A 20,770-nucleotide genomic window follows, 5' to 3' on the forward strand; every position below is an offset into this window, starting at 1 on the left:
TTTTTAGGGAGCAGGCTAGCAGGCGGAGCCCATTACTTACATCACAGGAGCCCAGACAACACAAAACACTGTTGCTACATGTGTTGTTGTTTAGTCGTTTAGTCGTGTCCGACTCTTCATGACCCCATGGACCAGAGCACGCCAGACACTCCTGTCTTCCACTGCCTCCCTGCATGTAGGTTTTATTTTATTGGTTTTTTTATTTTATATTTTGGAAATGTGCATCCCGGGTTTTTTCCCTTTAAATTTTTTTGGGGCCCCCAAGAGAGTGGGGCCCTAAGCTATAGCTTGTTTTACTTATACGTTAATCCAGCACTGCTTATAAGTTTGTTGTTCTCTACTCCACACGCCCCCCTCCAGACATCCTGCTCTGCCCTTGCCTTTCCTGGTCCCATGGAGAGGTTCTTCAGCAAAGACAAGCGATGCTTCATCTGTCATGGAAGATGCCAAGTAATTTCAGACGCCCTGTTCTTGGGGAGAAGAGAGTCGACGCACACTGAAGGAGCAACAGCTGAATATTAATCACTGTGCCATTGAGAGCGTGCTCACTTATGGCTTATGTGTGTGGTACGGAAGCTGTACTACCCAGGACAGGATGGGGTTGTGCAGAGTTGTTAAGGCAGCAGAGAGCATTGTTGGCTGCCCACTCTCCACCTTAGAGCAGATTTATGCCACAAGGTGCCATAGGAAGGCGCTGGACATAGTAAAAGATCCATCGCATCCTGGTCACTGTCTCTTCGAGCTCCTGCCGTCGGGACGGAGATACAGGACGATGAAGACAAGAACGAGCCGTCTTAAGAACAGCTTCTTCTCCAGAGCGATCTCGGCCCTGAATGGGAAGCCTGGACTTTGAAAGTCATCTAATCTTCCTTGCGGTATTATACCGTATTGTTTTAATTAGTGTTTTTATAGTTGTTTTGATTTTGTGTGGAGTGCCCTACCTGGGTGGATGGAGCAGCCAAGTAATTTCGTTGTCCCCGAGAGGGGGCAATGACAATAAAGATATTATTATTATTATTATTATTATTATTATTATTATTATTATTATTGCAGGAAGAAGCAAGGGTGTCTGCAGGACAAGGCCTCTGGTGTGTTTGGGCGAAACAGCGCTCAGGTGGGTACTTTGTTATAAACAAAAATCTGCCCCTTTCCCTTATGGAGTATCCAAGAGCCTGTATAGAGTCCTTATGTAGGTTCCCTATTGGCAGGAGAAAATAACAGAGGTCAACCAGAGAATATTGAGAAGCAAAGCAGCTAGTAAGCCTGATCTTTTTTGATCTGTTGCAACAGGGTCCTCACTCACCACACGGAGGGAAGAGGAACCCAGGACAATGGTGTGCAAGCCCTTATATAGACTTTTGAATTCCCTCCCTGGAGTCCAAGACCACCCCCAGAAACATCATACATACATCACAGAAGGGTTGTAGCTCAAGACCCCCCCCCCCCGATACATCATACCTACATCACAGAAAGGGCGGTCTACAGCAGAAATCTGAGTGGTTTGTTTACCTCCTGTCTGCCAGGTGACCTGTTTAATGGTCACTTGATTGGATTGCCTGGGGAGCCTGGCCAGTCTTTTGTAATGATAAATACAGTAGTACCTCGGGTTACATACGCTTCAGGTTACAGACTCCGCTAACCCAGAAATAGTACCTCGGGTTAATAACTTTGCTTCAGGATGAGAACACAAATCGTGCTCTGGTGGTGCGGCGGTAGCTGGAGGCCCCATTAGCTAAAGTGGTGCTTCAGGTTATGAACAATTTCAGGTTATGAACAGACCTCCAGAATGAATTAAGTACTTAATCCGAAGTACCACTGTACTTAGTTCCTGAGCCAAGTCACAGGCTCACACCCTATTCATATCTTAAATGTGCCCTTAAGACAGGATTTGTGAAGGAAAAGACAATGGGGAGGCTTTTCCATTTTCCTTTGACCTTCAGAGAAAACATTTGGTCAGTTTGGGAGCCAAAATGGTTTCAGGTCGGTCTTCCTGTGCTGATCTATGTACGTGCTTGGTTGGTACACTTATGAACATTTAACATATATCTAAGACTTCAAAATTCCTAGGACAACTTCAAGGTGGCATTAAGAACGCAAGAAGAGCCTGCTGGATCCGGCCAGCAGCTCATCTAAGTCCAGGATCCTGTTCTCACTGGGGACCAGCAGATGCCTCAGTGGGAAAACTGCAAACAGGACCTGAGCACAGGCCTCCTTCTCCCCTCCTGTGGCGCCCAGCAATTTGGAGTTTGAAAGCATTGCTGCCTCCAACTATGGGGGCACAGCATAGCCAACATGGCTAGTTGCCATCAAGAGCCCTCTCCTCCTCCGTGAATTTGCCCAGCCCTCTTTTGAAGCCATTCAGGTTCCCTGCATCCAGTGGAAGGGAGTTCCGCAGTTTAACTAAGCGATTGTTTTATATACGTTCAGTCTCCATGAGTCCTAAGCGTTAGGAGAGAGGGAGAAAAACGTTTCTCCGTGCCAGGCATTGTTTTATCTACTTCTGCCATTTCACTTCTTACTCGCCTTTTCTCTAAACTGGGAAACCCCAGACACTGCAACCGTTCCGCAGAGTTGTGAGGACCCCAAAGGGTCTCCCTGGACTCTGCTGTGGTCCTGCCTCCTAGTTTGTCCTCTTATCCTTTGGTCCTGGGCTCCTGGCTTGGCCCATGACTTGCAGGTGAGTCTGCAACAAATTGTTGCAGTTTTCCCTTAACCCCCGCTAAAGCTATTTAAAGGGGCATCATTGTGAACCTACTGAGCCCAGGGTCTAAAGCATGGGTAGGCAACCTAAGGCCCGTGGGCCGGATGCGGCCCAATCGCCTTCTCAATTTGGCTGCGGACGGTCCGTGAATCAACGTGTTTTTACATGAGTAGAATGTGTCCTTTTATTTAAAATGCATCTCTGGGTTATTTGTGGGGCATAGGAATTTGTTCATGTTTTTCCCCAAAATGTAGTCCGCCCCCCCCCCAGGGTCTGAGGGACAGTGGACCGGTCCACAGCTGAAGAAGTCTGCTGATCCCTGGTCTAAAGTTACCGTATTTTTTGCTCTATAAGACTCACTTTTCCCCTCCTAAAAAGTAAGGGGAAATATGTGTGCATCTTATGGAGCAAATGCAGGCTGCGCAGCTATCCCAGAAACCAGAACAGCAAGAGGGATCGCTGCTTTTGCCGCACAGCAATCCCTCTTGTTGTTCTGGCTTCTGAGATTCAGAATAATTTTTTTCTTGTTTTCCTCCTCCAAAAACTAGGTGTGTCTTATGGTCTGGTGCATCTTATAGAGCGAAAAATACGGTAGCTGTTCGCACCACAGTTCAGAAGCCAGAGGGTGTCAGTCTCAAAGCGCCCCCTCTCCCACTGCCTGTCGCTATAACAGTTGGCCATTCGGTTTCTGTCCCCATGCAGCTAACATTCCCTTACTTGCTTCTGTTTTTCTCGTATTGATTTCTAAACATTAAACAGGCGTTTGCAGTGAAAACTGGCAGGTGTTTGAATTCAAAAGGCGGCCGGGGGGGGGGGGGAGAGTAGCAACTGTTGTCATTCCCTCTGCAACAAAGTCCCACTTTTTTTTAAAAAAAAGGGCCGTTTTCTATCCCTAAAATCGGGACCACAGAGTTTCATGGCTGTCGTACAAACACCCTATCTGATTGTAAAAAAAGGGGAAAACCTCAATATGGTTTGCAACACACACACTGATTACAAACAACTAAATATTCTTTAAAAATAATTAAAACAAGTGATAAGCTAAAAGCGGATTAAGACACTGCAACATTCTGCATATCTGGGTAGCCTTGTCTGAACAAAAAATGTTTTTAGTAGGCGCTGGGGGGGGGGGAAATAGGTGCCTAAAAGGTAAAGGTAAAGAGACCCCTGACCATTAGGTCCAGTTGTGGCCGACTCTGGGGTTGTGGCGCTCATCTCGCTTTATTGGCCGAGGGAGCCAGCGTACAGCTTCCGGGTCATGTAGCCAGCATGACTAAGCCGCTTCTGGCGAACCAGGGCAGCGCACGTAAACGCCATTTACCTTCCCGCTGGAGTGGTACCTATTTATCTACTTGCACTTTGACGTGCTTTTGAACTGCTAGGTTGGCAGGAGCTGGGACCCAGCAACGGGAGCTCACCCCGTCGCGGGGATTCGAATTGCCGACCATCTGATCGGCAAGTCCTAGGCTCTGTGGTTTAACCCACAGCGCCACCTGCGTCCCTGCCAGATGTCAATAGGCAGGGAGTTCCAAAGAGCACAAAAAAATCAATTTCTTTCAAAAGTGGAATGGGTATACTACGTGGCATCTGTAACAGCGCCGGTTCCACTGATCAAAGCAGTTCAGTGGACATCTATGGGGTGCGTTGATCTCACAGGTAAACTAGTCCCAAGCTGAACTTTGAATCTGCCAGGCAGCGAACAGCCAAACTGTGCAAGGTTCCTTAGCACAGGTGTTATACAGTGGTACCTCGGGTTACATACGCTTCAGGTTGCAGACTCCGCTAACCCAGAAATAGTACCTTGGGTTAAGAACTTTGCTTCAGGATGAGAACAGAAATCGTGCTCTGGCGGCACGGCAGCAGCAGGAGGCCCCATTAGCTAAAGTGGTGCTTCAGGTTAAGAACAGTTTCAGGTTAAGAACGGACCTCCAGAACGAATTAAGTTCTTAACCCCAGGTACCACTGTACTCTGTCAGCAATGTGCTGCAGCACTCTGCACTAACTGCAGCTTCCGGATCAAGCCCAAGGGAAGCCCCACGCAGACAAGAGAAACGGGATGAATGCAAGAAAATGCAGTTGGAGAGCTGGGAAGGAGTTAACAGCGGGTGTCTGCAGCCTTGGGGTGGGGGCAGCGGGACAGCAGGAGACCTGGGGGTGGCGGAGGATGAAAGCGTTGCAAGAGAGAAGATTGTGGGCAGGGACGCGGTCTAAGTTTAGACAGAATTTGGGCGGAATGTTCCCCAAGATTTTGCAAAATATATATTGTATATATATATCCAGGGAGGCTTCACAGTTAGCAAAAATGAGGGATGGGGTTTCTGAGACACATTGGGACGATCTTTTAGGATATACAGTATAATGCACTGAGTCGGATTATTGGTCCACCTAGCGCAGTATCGTCTACAGCCTCTGCTTTCGCTCTCCCCTCCCCAAACCTGCCGTCCTGCGGAAAGCTGAAATGTGGTGATCCATTAAAAAAAACAAAACCCTTCGCGAGGGAAGAGCCCCACGGCTGTTTGTGAACCCCGTGCGCTTAGAATCCCAGAATTAGAATCCCAGAATTGTAGAGCTGGAAGGGACCCCCTGGGTCATCTAGTCCAACCCCCGCGCCGTGCAGGAAACGCAGCTAAACTAAAGCATCCCTGGCAGGGAGTAGCCGCCTGACCTCTGCTTAGAAACCTCCGACAGAGGACAGCAACTGCTTACGTGTCCGCCTGCGCGTGAGGAACCTGCGTGTTGGCCGTCACGTCGGAACGGCGCGCATATTGTGGTTTCCCTTGTACCCGGTCCAGCTGCTCCCTCCCCAGCCCCTCCCACGCGGCTGGCCAGTCCCTCCGCCCGCCCCCCCCCCCGCTCTCTCTCTCTCTCCCCCCCCCCAAGCTCTGCGCAGCGGGAGCTTCGCCTGGCAGGCGGGGCAGGGCTTGCGATTGATGTGCCTCTTGCGACTAGTCCGGGCGGCTCGCGCATGCGGGGAAGGCGAGGGCTCGCGCCACAGCTGGACGGAGAGGCGGCGAGGCGCGCGCAGGGCATGCACTCTCCCTTTCGGCTGCGCACGGGCGTCTCCCCCGGGCGACGTCACCTCTCCCCCGCTCGCCTTTCTCCAGGTTCCCTTTGATCTCCGCGTTCGGCTCAGCAGGGAGCGGGAAACAAGCGCGCCAGCCAGCGAGCCAGGACTTTCTCTTTTCCTCCCTCCCTCGGTCAGAACCGCTGCCGCAGATCCGCTGCGCAAGGAGAGCCTTAGCCTGCCTTGACGGTAAGCCGCTCTCACCCAGTGGCGTAGTGTGGGTTGTCAGTACCCGGGGCAAGGCAAGTAATTTGCGCCCCCTAACCCGTGGATTTGCGCCCCCTAACCCTAACCCCCAGATGTTGCGCCCGGTGCGGCCGCCCCCCCCCACCCCCCACGCTATGCCACTGCTCTCACCCGCCTGTTTGGGCTGGCTGGCCGGTTGGGTGTCACGGGTCGGGCGACGCCGCTAGGCGCTCGGGAGGTATCTGGGCGCGGGTTGCAGGCAGGGGCTATTCCCACGTTACCTCCCCACCCCGCCTCCTGCTGGAAAACACGGGAACCATCATTCCCGCCGTGGGAAAGCTCAGCAACCTCACCTCGGTAGCCTGCAAAGAATCACAGCGTTGGAAGAGGTAGCCCAGGGGTCATCTCGTTCAACACCCCCCCCCAAAGGAGAGGGGGCTCCCTCCCTGGCAGGCGTCTGGCTTGGGGGGCAGAGCATTTGAAGCACACTCAACACCCATTGAAAGCTCCTCTGAAGTATCTAGGGATCTGTAGTTCCCCCACCATTCCCAACACCCTTAACAAACTGCAGCTCCCGGGTTCTTTAGAGGAAGTCAAATGCCCCTTGAGTGTGCTTTAAATATACAGCGCTAGGCGGATCTGCTGTGATAGACTGGGCAGATGCTCCAAGTGGCTTCTTGTGGCTCCTCCTTGCCCCCCCTTTGGTCCACTGCCTCAAATGGGGAGGGGTCCTAGCGCTGGGGTTCAATTCTGCATGCAGGAAGCCTGAAGTGCTTTGCCAGCAACAGGCTCTTGGCTGGCTGGGCATGGAACTGCCTTCCATTGCCCGAAACCTGATTGAACTGGGCTGGGGGGGGGCGGATCTGTGAGATTTTGACCTGCAGGTGTTAAATCAAAGAATTGTAGAGTTGAAGGGGATCTTGAGGGTCCCCTAGTCCATCCCACTGCAATGCAGGAATATTTTGCCCAATGTGAGACTTGAACCCACAACCCTGTGATTAAGCATCTCAAGCCAGGTTTCTGAACAGTGTCGGCCTGTTGCAACAAAGCCAGCCAAGTCTCAGGTTGCAGCTGCCGGCAAAGGATTCCCTAATCCCTGGGCGCGTCTGCCATACATTTAAAGTGCACCACCTTCCCGAACGAATCCTGGGAACCGTAGTGTGTTGAGGGTGCTGGGGGCTGAAGTGCTGGGTGTGGGGAACTACAGTTCTGGTACGTGAATGGGGTGGAGGGAAAGGAAAAAGCATAAATTCTCTTGCTTTGGGAAAGCTTGTGGAAGGTTGGCTTTGTCTCCCTCGAAATGAGCGGGAGGGTGTGTGTTGTTTTGGCTGGTGCCCCTGCTTTGCTGCAGACTTACTGGGGCTTGCAGATTCCTCCCTGCTCATCTTTGATCCCCAGGCCTGCAGAGCTGTGGAGCCAAGAAAGGGCAAAAGCCCACATCCTATTCTAAGTACACCTGGAGTGGCAATATGTTTGAGGGGTGACGATGAAGGAGGCTGTGATCTGCAATGCCTGGAGAGGGATGGAGGTGGACAGCTTCCTGATGGGCGGCCAGGGGAAAAACAGGACGGGGCTCTTGCACCTTTAATAGCAAGCTGCCCACCTCACATCTATTGATGATACGGTAGCCCTGTCCACCGTCTTTCCTTGACTTGAGTGCTTTCTGAAGGAGGTGGCTGTGGCCTGGGGCAAAGGAGGTGCATTGTATTGCCAAATGGGCATGTAGAAATAACCGACGGGGGAGTGTGTGTGTGTGCCTTCTGGGCTCTACGGAGGTATTCATTTGGCTGCTACTGGTGGCCGCAGGATGCTGGTCTAGATGGGCATTTGCTAGGATCCAGCAAGGCAGTTCTTGTAAAGACTTGGACAAACTCTCAGAGGTGAGGTCTGTCAATGGGGTTCACCCCTAAGGATGGAGCCTCCCTGTTTAGGGGTAGTCTACTGGGAACAAAGAGCTAAGCTGCCTGACTGCCCCCTGCTGGAAACAGGATGCACCCCAGGTGCAATGTGGTTTGGATATTACGTTCTAGTGCTCGTAGCTCCAATACGAACCGATGGGAACTCCTGTACATCGCGTTGTGTTCTGCGGAAATGATTAACATGTGATAGAAGGCACATTCCTATTTAAACGGGATTCGTGCAGAGTTAACAGATACATGAAAGAAAAGAAAAAAGGAATGCAAGAATATTGGAAAAGATATTGTGCTAGGTGGGGAAACTGGTCCGAGCCTTAGCCAAGTTGCATGAAGATGGTAAATGGGAGGCAGAACAGAACCCTGGGGAATGGCGGGTTGTGATGGTGTTAAACCCAAATGGACAGAGTAATGGAAGAGAGGAAAGTCCTCTGCAAGCAATCAGTTTTGTTTGGTCCTCTGGGAAGTGGAGGGAAATGGGGGGTGGGTGGTAACGGAAATGGATGGAATAATGGAAGGAAGGGAAAGCCCCCTGCAAATGAGAGGAAAAAGCTTTCCCTGCCTTTTATCTTATTTTCATGAATCACAGAACTGTCGAGTTGAAAGGGACCCCAATGGCCATCTAGCCCAACCCCCCTTCGATGCAGGAATCTCAACTAAAGCATCTCTGACCGATGGCCATCCAGCCTTCTGCTTAAATGCCTCCAAGGAAGGGGAGTCCACCACCTCCCAAGGGACCCTGTTCCACTGTCAAAACAGCTCCCACCTCCAGAAAATTCCTCCTGATGTTTACTCGGAATTTCCTTTCTTGCCATTGGTTTGAGTCCTTCCTTCCGGACTCAAGCTTGATCCATCTTCCATGGGACAGCCCTTCTCCTCTTAGCCTTCTCTTCTCCAGGCTCAACACCCCCAGCTCCCCCAACCATCCCTCCCAGGGCTTGGTTTCCAGACCCTCGATCCCTTCGGTTGTCCTCCTCTTCACACCTTCAATGCCCTTCCTAGTATCCTGACTTTATTCTTATTTTATCCTACGACACACTTTTGGACGATGTGTTCTATGTGATGCTGGTCTTTAACCCTAAGAGTTTTGTGAGATTCCCTTGCCCCCCTTTTCTGTGGCTCTGCTCCAGTTTTGGGTCCCCAACAAATTCACCTGTCCCCAGGTGACAGAGGAAAGGCTCCTGGCTCCTGCCCTGCATGGAAGTTGTGTCTGCGTGACAATGACATGTGACCCACTTGGTTGCCCTGCTGCTGCATCGGAGAATCACACCTGTGGGGTTTTGTTTTCTTTGCTCTGTGGACCATATCCTTTGTAGAGTCATAAGCTGTGTGTGCGCATGCATGGAGAGCAAGGAGCTCATTGCAATAGCTGTCAATTTGGTCCTGATCTTTCTGACCAAGCTCTAGATTTTGAAACACTTCCCCGCCTGCTCGTTGGCAGCCGTGCAAAAGGCTGCCGATGAGCCTGGCTTTTTGTCACGGGAGTCTGCAGCAGTTATACGGCAGTGGTCTTTCCAACAGCGGAGCAGCAAGGCTTAGTTAGGGGGTGGGCTTGGCCGTGGGCCCTGCTCTGGATTCTGGAGTTTGTTCCTGGGATACGCCTGACCATGTACAGCTGCCATGGCCAAACTTGGCCTTCCAGATGTTTTGGGACTACAACTCCCATCATCCCTAGCTCACAGGACCAGTGGTCAGGGATGATAGGAACTGTAGTCCAAAAACATCAGGAGGGCCAGGTTTGGCCATGCCTGATGTACAGAGTGTGTTTTCCTCTCACCCGCCGAGGAACCACAGCCCATGTCACAGAGGATGGTCCTGAATGTGTGTACAGTGGTACCTTGGGTTACATACGCTTCAGGTTATAGACGCTTCAGGTTACAGACTCTGCTAACCCAGAAATAGTACCTTGGGTTAAGAACTTTGCTTCAGGATGAGAACAGAAATGGTGCTGCAGCGGTGCGGCGGCAGTGGGAGGCCCCATTAGCTAAAGTGGTGCTTCAGGTTAAGAACAGTTTCAGGTTAAGAGCGGACCTCCGGAACGAATTAAGTACTTAACCCGAGGTACCACTGTAGTGCAGAGGCCTTCCTGAAGCTGAGCAGATGGGGTGGTCATTGTCTGAATGAGAGGCCACTTCGGAATTAACCCCCACAGGGCCTCACCATGTATGCCATCTTCCATCTACCAATGGAAGAAAGGTGGGGTATATAACATTACAGAACAGATGAAGGAGTTGGCTATGCTTAGCCTGGATGATGTGATGGAATAGCTATCTTCAGAGATCTGAAGGGCTGTCTCATAGAAGATGGGACAAGCTTATTTTCTCCTGTTCCGGAGGCTAGGACCCAACCCAAGTGGAGCCAAATGGCAAGGAAGGCGATTCCGACCAAACACCAGGAAGAACTTTCTGATGGTAAGAGCAGATCATGGACTTCCTCAGAAGGTGGAAGACTCTCCTTCCTCGGAGGTTTTTGAACGGAGGTTTTTGAACATCCGTCAGGGATTTTTAAAGCCACGGTTCCTGCATTGCAGGGGCTTGGATTAGAATGGCGATGCACCTTCCAGTGCTACAGTTCTGCAAAAGAATATATCTGGGATTAAAAGGATGGACAAAAAAAGGCCTGAGGTGGTTGCACACCACGGAAGGGAAACCGAGGCTTGCCCAAGGGACTCTGCGATGGAGACGGAATGCAATAATTATTCCAACTGTTCAAAGTGCTTGTGTTATCCAGTTGCAACCCTCATGACAACCTTGCAAAGGTGGGTTGTGGTTCTCTAGTTCAGTGTTTCCCAACCGGTGTTCCGCGGCACACTAGTGTGCCGTGAGACGTTGCCTGGTGTGCCGTGGGAGGGAGGCGGGCGAGTCGGGCGGCGAGAGGCGGGGCGGCGGCGGCATCTCCTGCTGGATGCAAATCCAAACATGGCGGGCGCCTCCCTCGCTCCTTTGTAGGCGGACCATCGAGAGAGAAAGAAAAGGAGGCAAAAGAGCGAGAGAAGGCGCCTGCGCGGAAAGAGGAGCGAGCAGTGCACCTGCGCGCCGCGGTGCCCGAGTGCAGTGAAATTCCGTGAAGAGGGGAGGGGGGGCTGGAAAAGAGAGAAAGGAAAGATTTTTCATTTTTTAAAAAAAAAAAAAAAGGAAGAGGGCGAGCGCTAGCCGGCTGGCTCTAGCCCGGCAAGAAGAGGAGGAGGAGGAGGAGCATGCCGTCGCTTCCACAGCGGCCGCCCCACACTCCCCTCCCCGGGCACCGGCGGGAAGAATGACGGAGCTCCAGTCCGCGCTGCTACTGCGGAGACAGCTGGCAGATCGGTCCGTCCGTCGGTCGGGGCAAAACACACCACAGCGCAGGCAGAGGCAGGCAGGCCCGTCTCTCCCTGCCCCCCCTCGGACCTGGCCGGCCTGGGGTTTGCACCCCAAACATTCATGTCCACCCCAGCTACACAAGCCACACCTTGCTCTCAGTTCGATCTGTCAAATAACTCACCTATCATTCACATAAAGAACCTAGTCTATCCTCAAACGTCAGAATGTACCTCCTCTCTAGCTTCCCCCACTTCATCTAGGCACTTTCAGCCCTTACTTAACCCACCCCAGCCTGCTTACTCTTCCTTCATTTGCTATAAAAACTAAATACAGAGAGAGACTGAGAGCTGTTGACGAAGAGCTACGTGTGTGTCTTTCTTCGATTCCAGCCAGAATATCAGCTTTGTGTTCAGCCAAACAGGCCCAGGTTGCGCACTGAATAAAGTATTTTATAATTTTTCATATTTCTGTTTACTTACTATTTCATAATAAAGTAATTATAAAATACTTTCTTTGTGTTTATTTGATTCCTATTAAAGAGAGTTACTTTATATATAGTCAATATAGGCACAGAGTTAATTTTTTAAACATTTTCTAATGGTGGTGTGCCTCGAGATTTTTTTCATGAAACAAGTGTGCCTTTGCCCAAAAAAGGTTGGGAAACACTGCTCTAGTTATTGTTGAAGTCCAAATCCCATCAGACCCAGCCAGGATCTCCAGTAGACAGGCATGATGGGAGTTGTGGTCCAACAACATCTGTATAAAGTGTTCTTATCTGCTGTAAAGTGAGTGGATGTTCTGATCTCTAATGCCAAAGATGGTGAAATTGAGAGTGGTTTGTCTCAGGCTACCACATGGAGCTTCAAGCAGGGTTCAGTCCCAGCCCTACCTGGGGACTGAGCGATGGCCCATTACAGTGGTACCTTGGTTTACGAATAATAATAATAATAATAATAATAATAATAATAATAATAATTTATTTCTACCCCGCCCATCTGGCTGGGTTTCCCCAGCCACTCTGGGCGGCTTCCACGAGACCAAAAATACACTAAGATGTCACACATTAAAAACTTCCCTGAACAGGGCTGCCTTCAGATGTCTTCTGAATGTCAGGTAGTTGTTTATCTCTTTGACATCTGATGGGAGGGCGTTCCACAGGGTGGGCACCACTACCGAGAAGGCCCTCTGCCTGGTTCCCTGTAGCCTTGCTTCTCGTAATGAGGGAACTGCCAGAAGGCCCTCGGAGCTGGACCTCAGTGTCCAGGCAGAACGATGGAGGTGGAGACACTCCTTCAGGTATACTGGACCGAGGCCGTTTAGGGCTTTAAAGGTCAGCACCAACACTTTGAATTGTGCTCGGAAACGTACTGGGAGCCAATGTAGGTCTTTCAAGACCGGTGTTATATTAGTCTCTGCGGCCAGTCACCAGTCTAGCTGCCGCATTCTGGATTAGTTGTAGTTTCTGGGTAGCTAATTTTAATCTGTTCCAGAAGTCCGTTCTTAAACCAAAACCGTTCTTAAACTGAGGTGCGCTTTCCATAATGAGGCCTCCTGCCGCCAGTGCCTTTCCACCGTTCGGCTTCTGTTCTTAGACCGAGGTAAAGTTCTCAAATTAAGACACTATTTCCGGTTTTGCGGAGTTTGTAAACCCAGTCGTTCTTAAACTGGATGAGGTACCACTGTACTGTACTGCTGTCTTTGTGTGTGTGGCAGCAACATCTGTGCTAGGGCTACCGAATGAATTAGGGCTACTGAATGAATTAGGGGCTGAGTCAAACCTTGCAGTTACTGCTTGTTCCCCCTTTTAATCCTGGAGAGACATCACTTACTAACTGAATTTGAAAGGTGCTTTAATCCATTTCAGAATTAGCCATGACATTTCCACGCAGGTCCCCCTAGGTCTTGTGCCACAGGCTACAGGGGCGGTTCTGGTACATCAGGAGTGTAGAATCGATCTGGCTTGCTACATGGTGCTACTGCTTGCTCTCTAAGATGCCCTGCTCTTAAATGGGTCCGTTAATGGATGCAGATACTCGCAGAGAGCTGGTACTAGTTTGTACACATACAGAATGTACAGTGCCGAAAATGGACTGAGCGTTCGCTGCCAAAAAGCCCCTTCAGTGAATGTGGGTTTCTTTCCCAGGAGCTCAGCTCTGAAAATTTCTTCTGTGCAAAACAGTTTGTTGCTGGGGGGGGGGGGGCAGAAGGAGCGCCTTAATGACTGTTTCCACAGCAAAAATAAAATAAAAGGGCCTCTCTTGTTCATCTTTGTGGAAGTGCTTGATGGAGGCTGGAATCTATATCATCTATCTATCTATCTATCATCTATCATCTATCATCTATCATCTATCTATCTATCTAATCTATCTATCATCTATATATCTATCTATCTATCATCTATCTATCTATCTATCTATCTATCTATCTATCTATCTATCTATCATCTATCTATCTATCTATCTATCTATCTATCTATCTATCTATCTATCTATCTATCACCTATATCTATCTATCTATCTATCTATCTATCTATCTATCTATCTATCTATCTATCTATCTATCTATCTCTCTCTCTCTATCTATCTATCTATCATCTATCTATCTATCTATCTATCATCTATATCTATCTATCTATCTATCTATCTATCTATCTATCTATCATCTATCTATCTATCATCTATCTATCTATCTATATCTATCTATCATCTATCTATCATCTATCTATCTCTATCTATCTATCTATCTATCTATCTATCTATCTATCTATCTATCTATCATCTATCTATCTATCTATCTATCTATCATCATCTATCATCTATCTATCATCTATCTATCTATCATCTATCTATCTATCTATCATCTATCTATCTATCTATCTATCTATCTATCTATCTATCTATCTATCATCTATCTATCTATCTATCTAATCTATCTCTATCTATCTATCTCTATCTATCTATCTATCTATCATCTATCTATCTATCTATCTATCTATCTATCTATCTATCTATCTATCATCTATCATCTATCTATCTATCATCTATCTATCTATATCTATCTATCTATCTATCTATCTATCTATCTATCTATCTATCTATCTATCATCATCTATCATCTATCTATCATCTATCTATCTATCTTTAATTCTCCATCTGTTAGGCTTGAGGCACCATTATTTATGCCCACTTCACAGCTGGGGGAACTGAGGCTAAGAGCAAGGGCATGCAACAAATGGCAGGAGAGTAGTCTATGGACCTCCAGATGTTGATGGGCTTTAAATCCCATTGGTTCCACTCATCATCCCCCCCCCCCGGAAATCAATCCATGGCAAGGGTCCCCTCGAAGGACTTAATAACTGCTTTACTCAATCAAATCAAGGTCCATTTGAATTAGTGGCCTGACGCCCGTGGAAGCTCAGAGTGCAATGGCAAGATGGCTTTCCCCTCTTGGTTCCCGCTGGTACTTAGAGGTATAGTGCTTTGGAATATGGAAGCTCCACCATAAATTTGACTGATCGTTTAATTCAGGGGCATCTAATGCAGTGAGCACGGCCGGTTTAAGAAGGATGTTGACAACTGGAAGGTGTGTTGAGGAGAGGAATCCAATCAGGATGATCAAGATTCTGGAAACCAAGCCTTATGAGGAACGGTTGAAGGAGTTGGATAATGTTTAGCCTGGTAAAGAGGAGACTGAGAGATGATATGATAGCCATCTTCCAATATCTGAAGGGCTGTCATATGGAAGATGGAGCAAGCTTGTTTTCTCCTGCTCTGGAGCGTGGGACTCAAACCAATGGCTTCAAGTTACAAGGAAGGAGATTCTGGCTAAACCTATGGAAAAACTTTCTGGCTGTAAGAGGCTCAGGAAGGTGGTGGGCTTCCCTGCATTGGAGATTTTTAAGCAGAGGTTAAATGTTTTAGCTGAGATTGCAGGGGGTTGGACTAGATGCTCCATGCGGTCCCTTCCAGTCCTACAATTCTCTGAGTCTGTCTCGTGTGTAACGGTTGCGCAGGGATTTGAACTCGGATCTCATCCAGCGAAACCCTGGAACGTGACCTACTCTGTTGCAGGCACAGCTGTCTGATGAAGCCCCCCAAACACAGCACCTTGTGCAGTTGTGTGATCTGCCTGTGACTGGTCCAATTCAATCCAGTGATAATAATGGCCAAGTGGGGGATTCGAACCCGGGTCTCCCCAAGGCCTTTGTTCAACATTCTCACCATTGCACCACGCTACCTCTCCAATGTATGGAATTGTTGATCGGTTAGTCCTAAAAGTAAATACCTCTGAGGTTTTTTGATCCAGGTACCGCCGTTCAAGTACCAGGTTCCACCGACTGACTTGATGCCCTCCAGATGCAGGCTACAATTCCCAAAACATCTGGAGGGGCACCAGGTTGGTGCAGGCTGATCTCTGCAATACAAACAAAGGGCCTTCTTGCTGGTGGCTCCATTTCTGCTCAGTTGACTTTCATGTGGACTTGCTTAATTTGCACTTCCTGAAACAAAGCAGGCATCCTTTGAAATCCATGCTTCCCTGAATTTTCAACCCCCAAATGTGTACAAAAGTGTATATTCAGGGGAAATGTGTAAATGGGGGGGGGAGTGGCCTATATGTATATGGTGAAGAAAATAACATACACAAACGAATTTTATTGGGGGAAATTGTTTGCACATGTGCCTTAAAATGTGGGTTGAATTTTCATGAGAACTAGCATATATCACAGACTGATGAAGATATTTTAGGGGTTGGACTCACTAGATGACCCTTGGGTCCCTTCCAAATCTATGATTCTATGGAATCTGAGAGATTGAAAAGGATGTGTTTGTCCATCCCTCCTTTAAGATCTTTTTATCGTCTGCGGACTTTTACGTTTCCCCAGGCTTTTAAAATTCGCTGCTTTGAAATGTCTTGTTTTTAGATCCCTTCTCCTCATTTAATTTGCTTTTGTTTCTTGGCATTTTAAGCCATTAAAGTTTTTAGCTCTCCTTTGAATTGCTCAATTGCTGGCTTCTCATATTGTTGTTGCTGGATCCTACCCCGCTCTCCATTTCAGTATCTTTCTCCCTTTATACTTGCACTCTGAGTGTCTTCTTTGGGCAGCGATACAAATTAAGCAAATTATCATCCAGAATAATCTTCTGGATTGGAGACAGGGATGGAAGAACACTTCTATACCTCCAGTTCCCGTTTTCCCTATTCTTAAACCCAGGTCCCCCAGTTTCTGCATTCATTCGTTATTTTTTTAAAAGTGGAATTTTGTTTGTGCTTTCATGCGCATTCAACCTCTAATGGAACCAGTTTTGCCCAATGTATTTTTTGCAAGCCAGTTTCCCTAATACAATGCATTTTTTACATACTACCTCGATTATTATATACATTATTTTCAGCACCAAAAATCTTGACTGGTTCGGGTTTTGAAGGAGAGGCGTGCTTTGCTTGGGGGAGGGCGAACCAGGTGAATTTAAACTGAAACCTCTCGCCATCGTTGGAAGGTGGGGATCAGAAGCTGGGAAGGTTTGCTGGTCAAATCTTTAGCAATGCGATACGTGGCTCAATTCAGGAATTGGTGCAGCAGGGAGGGGAGGAGGAGTAGAGGGAGTCAGCAGGTGTCCTCACTTTCCTCCCCTTTTAACTGCCTGTGATGGATTTTAAAATTCAGCCCAGCAGGTATTCAGTGCCCCGCTTTTGGATTTTCAACAGAGATTTGCAGCGCGTCAAATTTCTTCTAAGCCCTTCGTCGTGGGTTATTTTTACAGCTCTCCATCTCTCCGCCTGGCTTTCTCTGGCATTTAGTGGTTCACTGGCTTGCGGGGGGGGGCAGATATGGGGGGGGAGTGGATGTGGTTGCCATGGTGAGGCTGCCACTGAAGCTCTTTTGGGATGGAGAGGGCGGTGGGCCCTTTGGAACGGCGACGGGGGTAAAAGATAAAAGAGATCCAATGTGGCAGCTTTTGGGTTTCCTCCAGACCCCCCCTCCTGCCGCCAGGTCAATGCTGTGTTTCGGAAAGCGCAGCGTATCACGAGGGTTTATATAACTAGGACTGTGCAGTTATTAAGAGACGAGGCTCAGGCCTGGAATGAGGGGCCCTGCGCTAGACCGGGAAGTCTTGGGTTCGAATTTTGCCTTCTCTCTGAGGCTGCAAGATGGACTGCAGGCCAGGCCACATGATTGGAGATTTGTGGCCATGGGTGGCACTAGAGGAGGGGGGCAAGGTGTCCCCCCCAAAGGAGCTCGCCCCCCCTCCATCGATGGACACCTGTCATTAATGGACACTTCAGAGATCTATATTCACATGTGGAACACAACTTGCCCACATACTTGTCCCTTCTGTGCCCTCCTCCAAATGTTTTTCTGGTGTCACCACTGCATACACGCCAACATTTCTCTGATGAATATAGGAATGTCGTTACAGTGGCACCTCGGGTTAAGAACTTAATTCGTTCTGGAGGTCTCTTCTTAACCTGAAACTGTTCTTAACCTGAAGCACCACTTTAGCTAATGGGGCCTCCCGCTGCCGCTGCGCTGCCGGAGCACGATTTCTGTTCTCATCCTGAAGCAAAGTTCTTAACCTGAGGTAATATATCTGGGTTAGCGGAGTCTGTAACCTGAAGCGTATGTAACCTGAAGCATATGTAACCCGAGGTACCACTGTATTATTATTATTATTATTATTATTATTATTATTATTATTATTATTCTCAACCCTTCTGACTGGGTTGCCCTAGCCGCTTTGGGCAGTGTTCAACATATATAAAAACATAACAAAACATTTTAAAAAAACTTCCCCATACAGGGCAGCCTTCAGATGTCTTCTAAAGGTTGTCTAGATAGCGTACTTATCTCCTTGGCTGGGGTGTGTGTGTGTGTGTCACATAGTTCCATACCCTCCAACATTTCTCTGATGAAAATAGGGACATCCTAAGTGGCGCTGTGGGTTAAACCAGAGAGCCTAGGACTTGCCAATCAGAAAGTTGGCTCCCTCGGCCAATAAAGCGAGATGAGCGCCGCAACCTCAGAGTCGGCCACGACTGGACCTAATGGTCAGGGGTCCCTTTACCTTTAAGTTAAAGTGGGACATTCTGGGATCGAATCGGAAACCGGGATGGCTTCTGTAAATCTGGGGCTGTCCCTGGAAAATAGAGAAACTTGGAGGGTCTGCCACCGTTTGCGAATGAGCTTCCTGCATTTCGGATTGGGACCACAGGAAGGAAGGGCTACAGCTTACTGGCAGAACTTATGATCTGCATGCAGAAGGCCACATTCTGAACTCCTGACTCCTGTTCAAGAGTCCGGAGAGCTGCTGCTGGCCAGTGCAGACAACACTGACCTAAATGAACTCAGTGGTCTGACTCAGTCGAAGGCAGCTTTCCATGTCCCTGTTTAAACTGGTAACTTCCAGTAGTGATGTATGGAAGTGAGAGCTGGACCATAAAGAAGGCTGATCACTGAGAATTGATGCTTTTGAATTCTGGGGCTGGAGGAGACTCTTGAGAGTCCCATGGACTGCAAGAAGAACAAACCTCTCCATTCTGAAGGAAATCAGCCCTAAGTGCTCACTGGAAGGACAGATGGTGAAGCTGAGGCTCCAATACTTTGGCCACCTCATGAGAAGAGAAGACTCCCTGGAAAAGTCCCTGATGTTGGGAAAGATGGAGGGCAGAAGGAGAAGGGGACGACAGAGGACGAGATGGTTGGACAGTGTTCTCGAAGCTACCAGCATGAGTTTGACCAAACTGCGGGAGGCAGTGGAAGACAGGAGTGCCTGGTGTGCTCTGGTCCAGGGGGTCACGAAGAGTCGGACACGACTAAACAACAACCACAACCACCAAATTGATAGTGCTGGAGACTAAACGAGGGAGGACTGTTGCTTCCATGCCTGGTTTTTGTGAGCTTCCTAAAGAAGCTTATGACCCCCTGATCTAGCTAATAACAAGAACAATAATAACAATATACAGTACTGCTTAAAAGTGCTTTTTCTGGGGGTACGCACACCCCTAAACCTATTGTGAATCTTTGTACTTTTGTCCATTTACTGTATTGATTTCCCCCGATTTGAACTATAAAATGGTGGTTTTCTTGCATCAAAATGAGAGTACCCCAAAACATTTCTTTTTAAAGAAAAAAGCACTGCTGCTTAATGCCGAAATAGGCATCTAAGTAGTTTACAAAATATAGAAACCGCTTGCACAACACTATTGAAATACACCGTAATTAAAATGCACCATTAAAGAATGCTATTTAAACACCCCTGCCCAACACACAGTCAGCAGCTGTGATGTGACAAGTTCCAGGGAGTTTTTACTAAGCAAAAACCACACCAGGATGAGCGTGGGGAACAGTAAAGGGACATTTGTCCTGCGTAATTCCTGAGATGATCTGCCCGCTTCCCTGCTGAAATGAAGAGCCCCTGCAGGTGACCTGTTTATTCAGCATTCACCCTGATTTTCTTGCAGAAAGCTCACTCAGTGCATAGATTCTCCAGCGTTTGTTTGGATTTTTTTGCGGGGCTGTTACAACAATGAGAATTCATCCTGATATGCGTACGGGGTGTTCATCATGCATTCACCCCAAACTTTCCCATTCATTTCCCCATCCTGTTCCAAATGCAGATAGCAACTCACCGCCCCGCTTTTAAACATGTTTTTTTTTCGTGCTAAGGTGTCGGAGCACTTTAATCCACCAAAAGGTTTGGACTATGTGCTTTCATCCCTCTCAAAAAATACCAAAAGCCTGGAGGCCTTGAGAGCTAAGGGACATATAAGTGCATATAAGAGGTCTTTTCTGTGACATTGGCTCGGTTTCCCTTCCCGTCAAGTTTCCTCCCCCTTAATTGAGATTTATCGAATCTTTCGCTCCATAAGACACACCTAGTTTTTAGAGGAGGAAGGGGGAAAGCCCTGTTCTTTGAGGATCAGCTCACAGTTGTTGAGCAAAGGGGAAAAATTGTGTTTTTATAGGAGCCAGGGCCGGAAAGGGATCCAGCGACCAACCACACATTCGCTCTATAAGAAGCACAGACATTTCCCCTTACTTTTTAGGAGGAAAAAAGTGCGTCTTATGGAGCAAAAAATACGGTAGCTTTTAAGCTCCTCTAGGCAGAGACCTCTCTCGCTTGCTTTCCTTTGCAAAGAACCGCATTGCACTGCTGCTAATCATAGTAGCAATAGTAGAAGAGGCAATACAGTACTAATATGAGAACTGGGTATCTTTCATGGGTCTCCTCTACCCTTGTTAAGGGCTTGTTGTCGGGAACGGAGAGAGGAAGGTGGAGAACGTGATTTATTTTATAGATTTATATCCCACCTTTGTCCCTAGATGGGATTCAAAGCTGCTTCCAACATTTAAAAGCGTCGTAAAATGCAAAGCAAAAAAAAAGTTAAAAACAATAGTGAAAATGCATCAGAACGCATTTAGAACTAGCAAGATAAATAAATAAGTGAAAATTCAGTGATTCCCATGATCTACTGGGCAGCTTCCAGGGGAAAGGTCTTTGACTGCGGTCCACTGCTTAGCATTTTCTGACCTTCAGTTTCCAAAGGCCTGTCTGAAGAAGGAAGCTCCCAGCTTGCCAGCCTAAGGATAGCAAAGAGGGAGCCAGCCTTA

General features: G+C 48.2%; 1 protein-coding gene across 2 annotated transcripts in view; it reads left to right on the forward strand.

Moving 5' to 3' along the window:
• The first annotated feature begins 342 nt into the window (after nucleotides 1-342).
• The window catches only part of RPH3A (rabphilin 3A), a 121,506-nt gene continuing 101,078 nt past the window's right edge, over nucleotides 343-20,770 (forward strand). Inside the window, exons 1-2 of one of the 2 annotated variants that reach the window (XM_081923242.1) lie at nucleotides 343-527; nucleotides 1,054-1,114. The gene's annotated coding sequence lies outside the window, so the exon portion shown is untranslated. Of the gene's footprint in view, nucleotides 528-1,053; nucleotides 1,115-5,855; nucleotides 5,955-20,770 lie in introns of those variants that run through there. The other variant, XM_081923241.1, reaches the window with a different exon arrangement.

The sequence above is a fragment of the Podarcis melisellensis genome, assembly GCF_964234715.1.
Source record: "Podarcis melisellensis genome assembly, chromosome: 8".
NCBI classification, from domain to species: Eukaryota; Metazoa; Chordata; class Lepidosauria; order Squamata; family Lacertidae; genus Podarcis; species Podarcis melisellensis.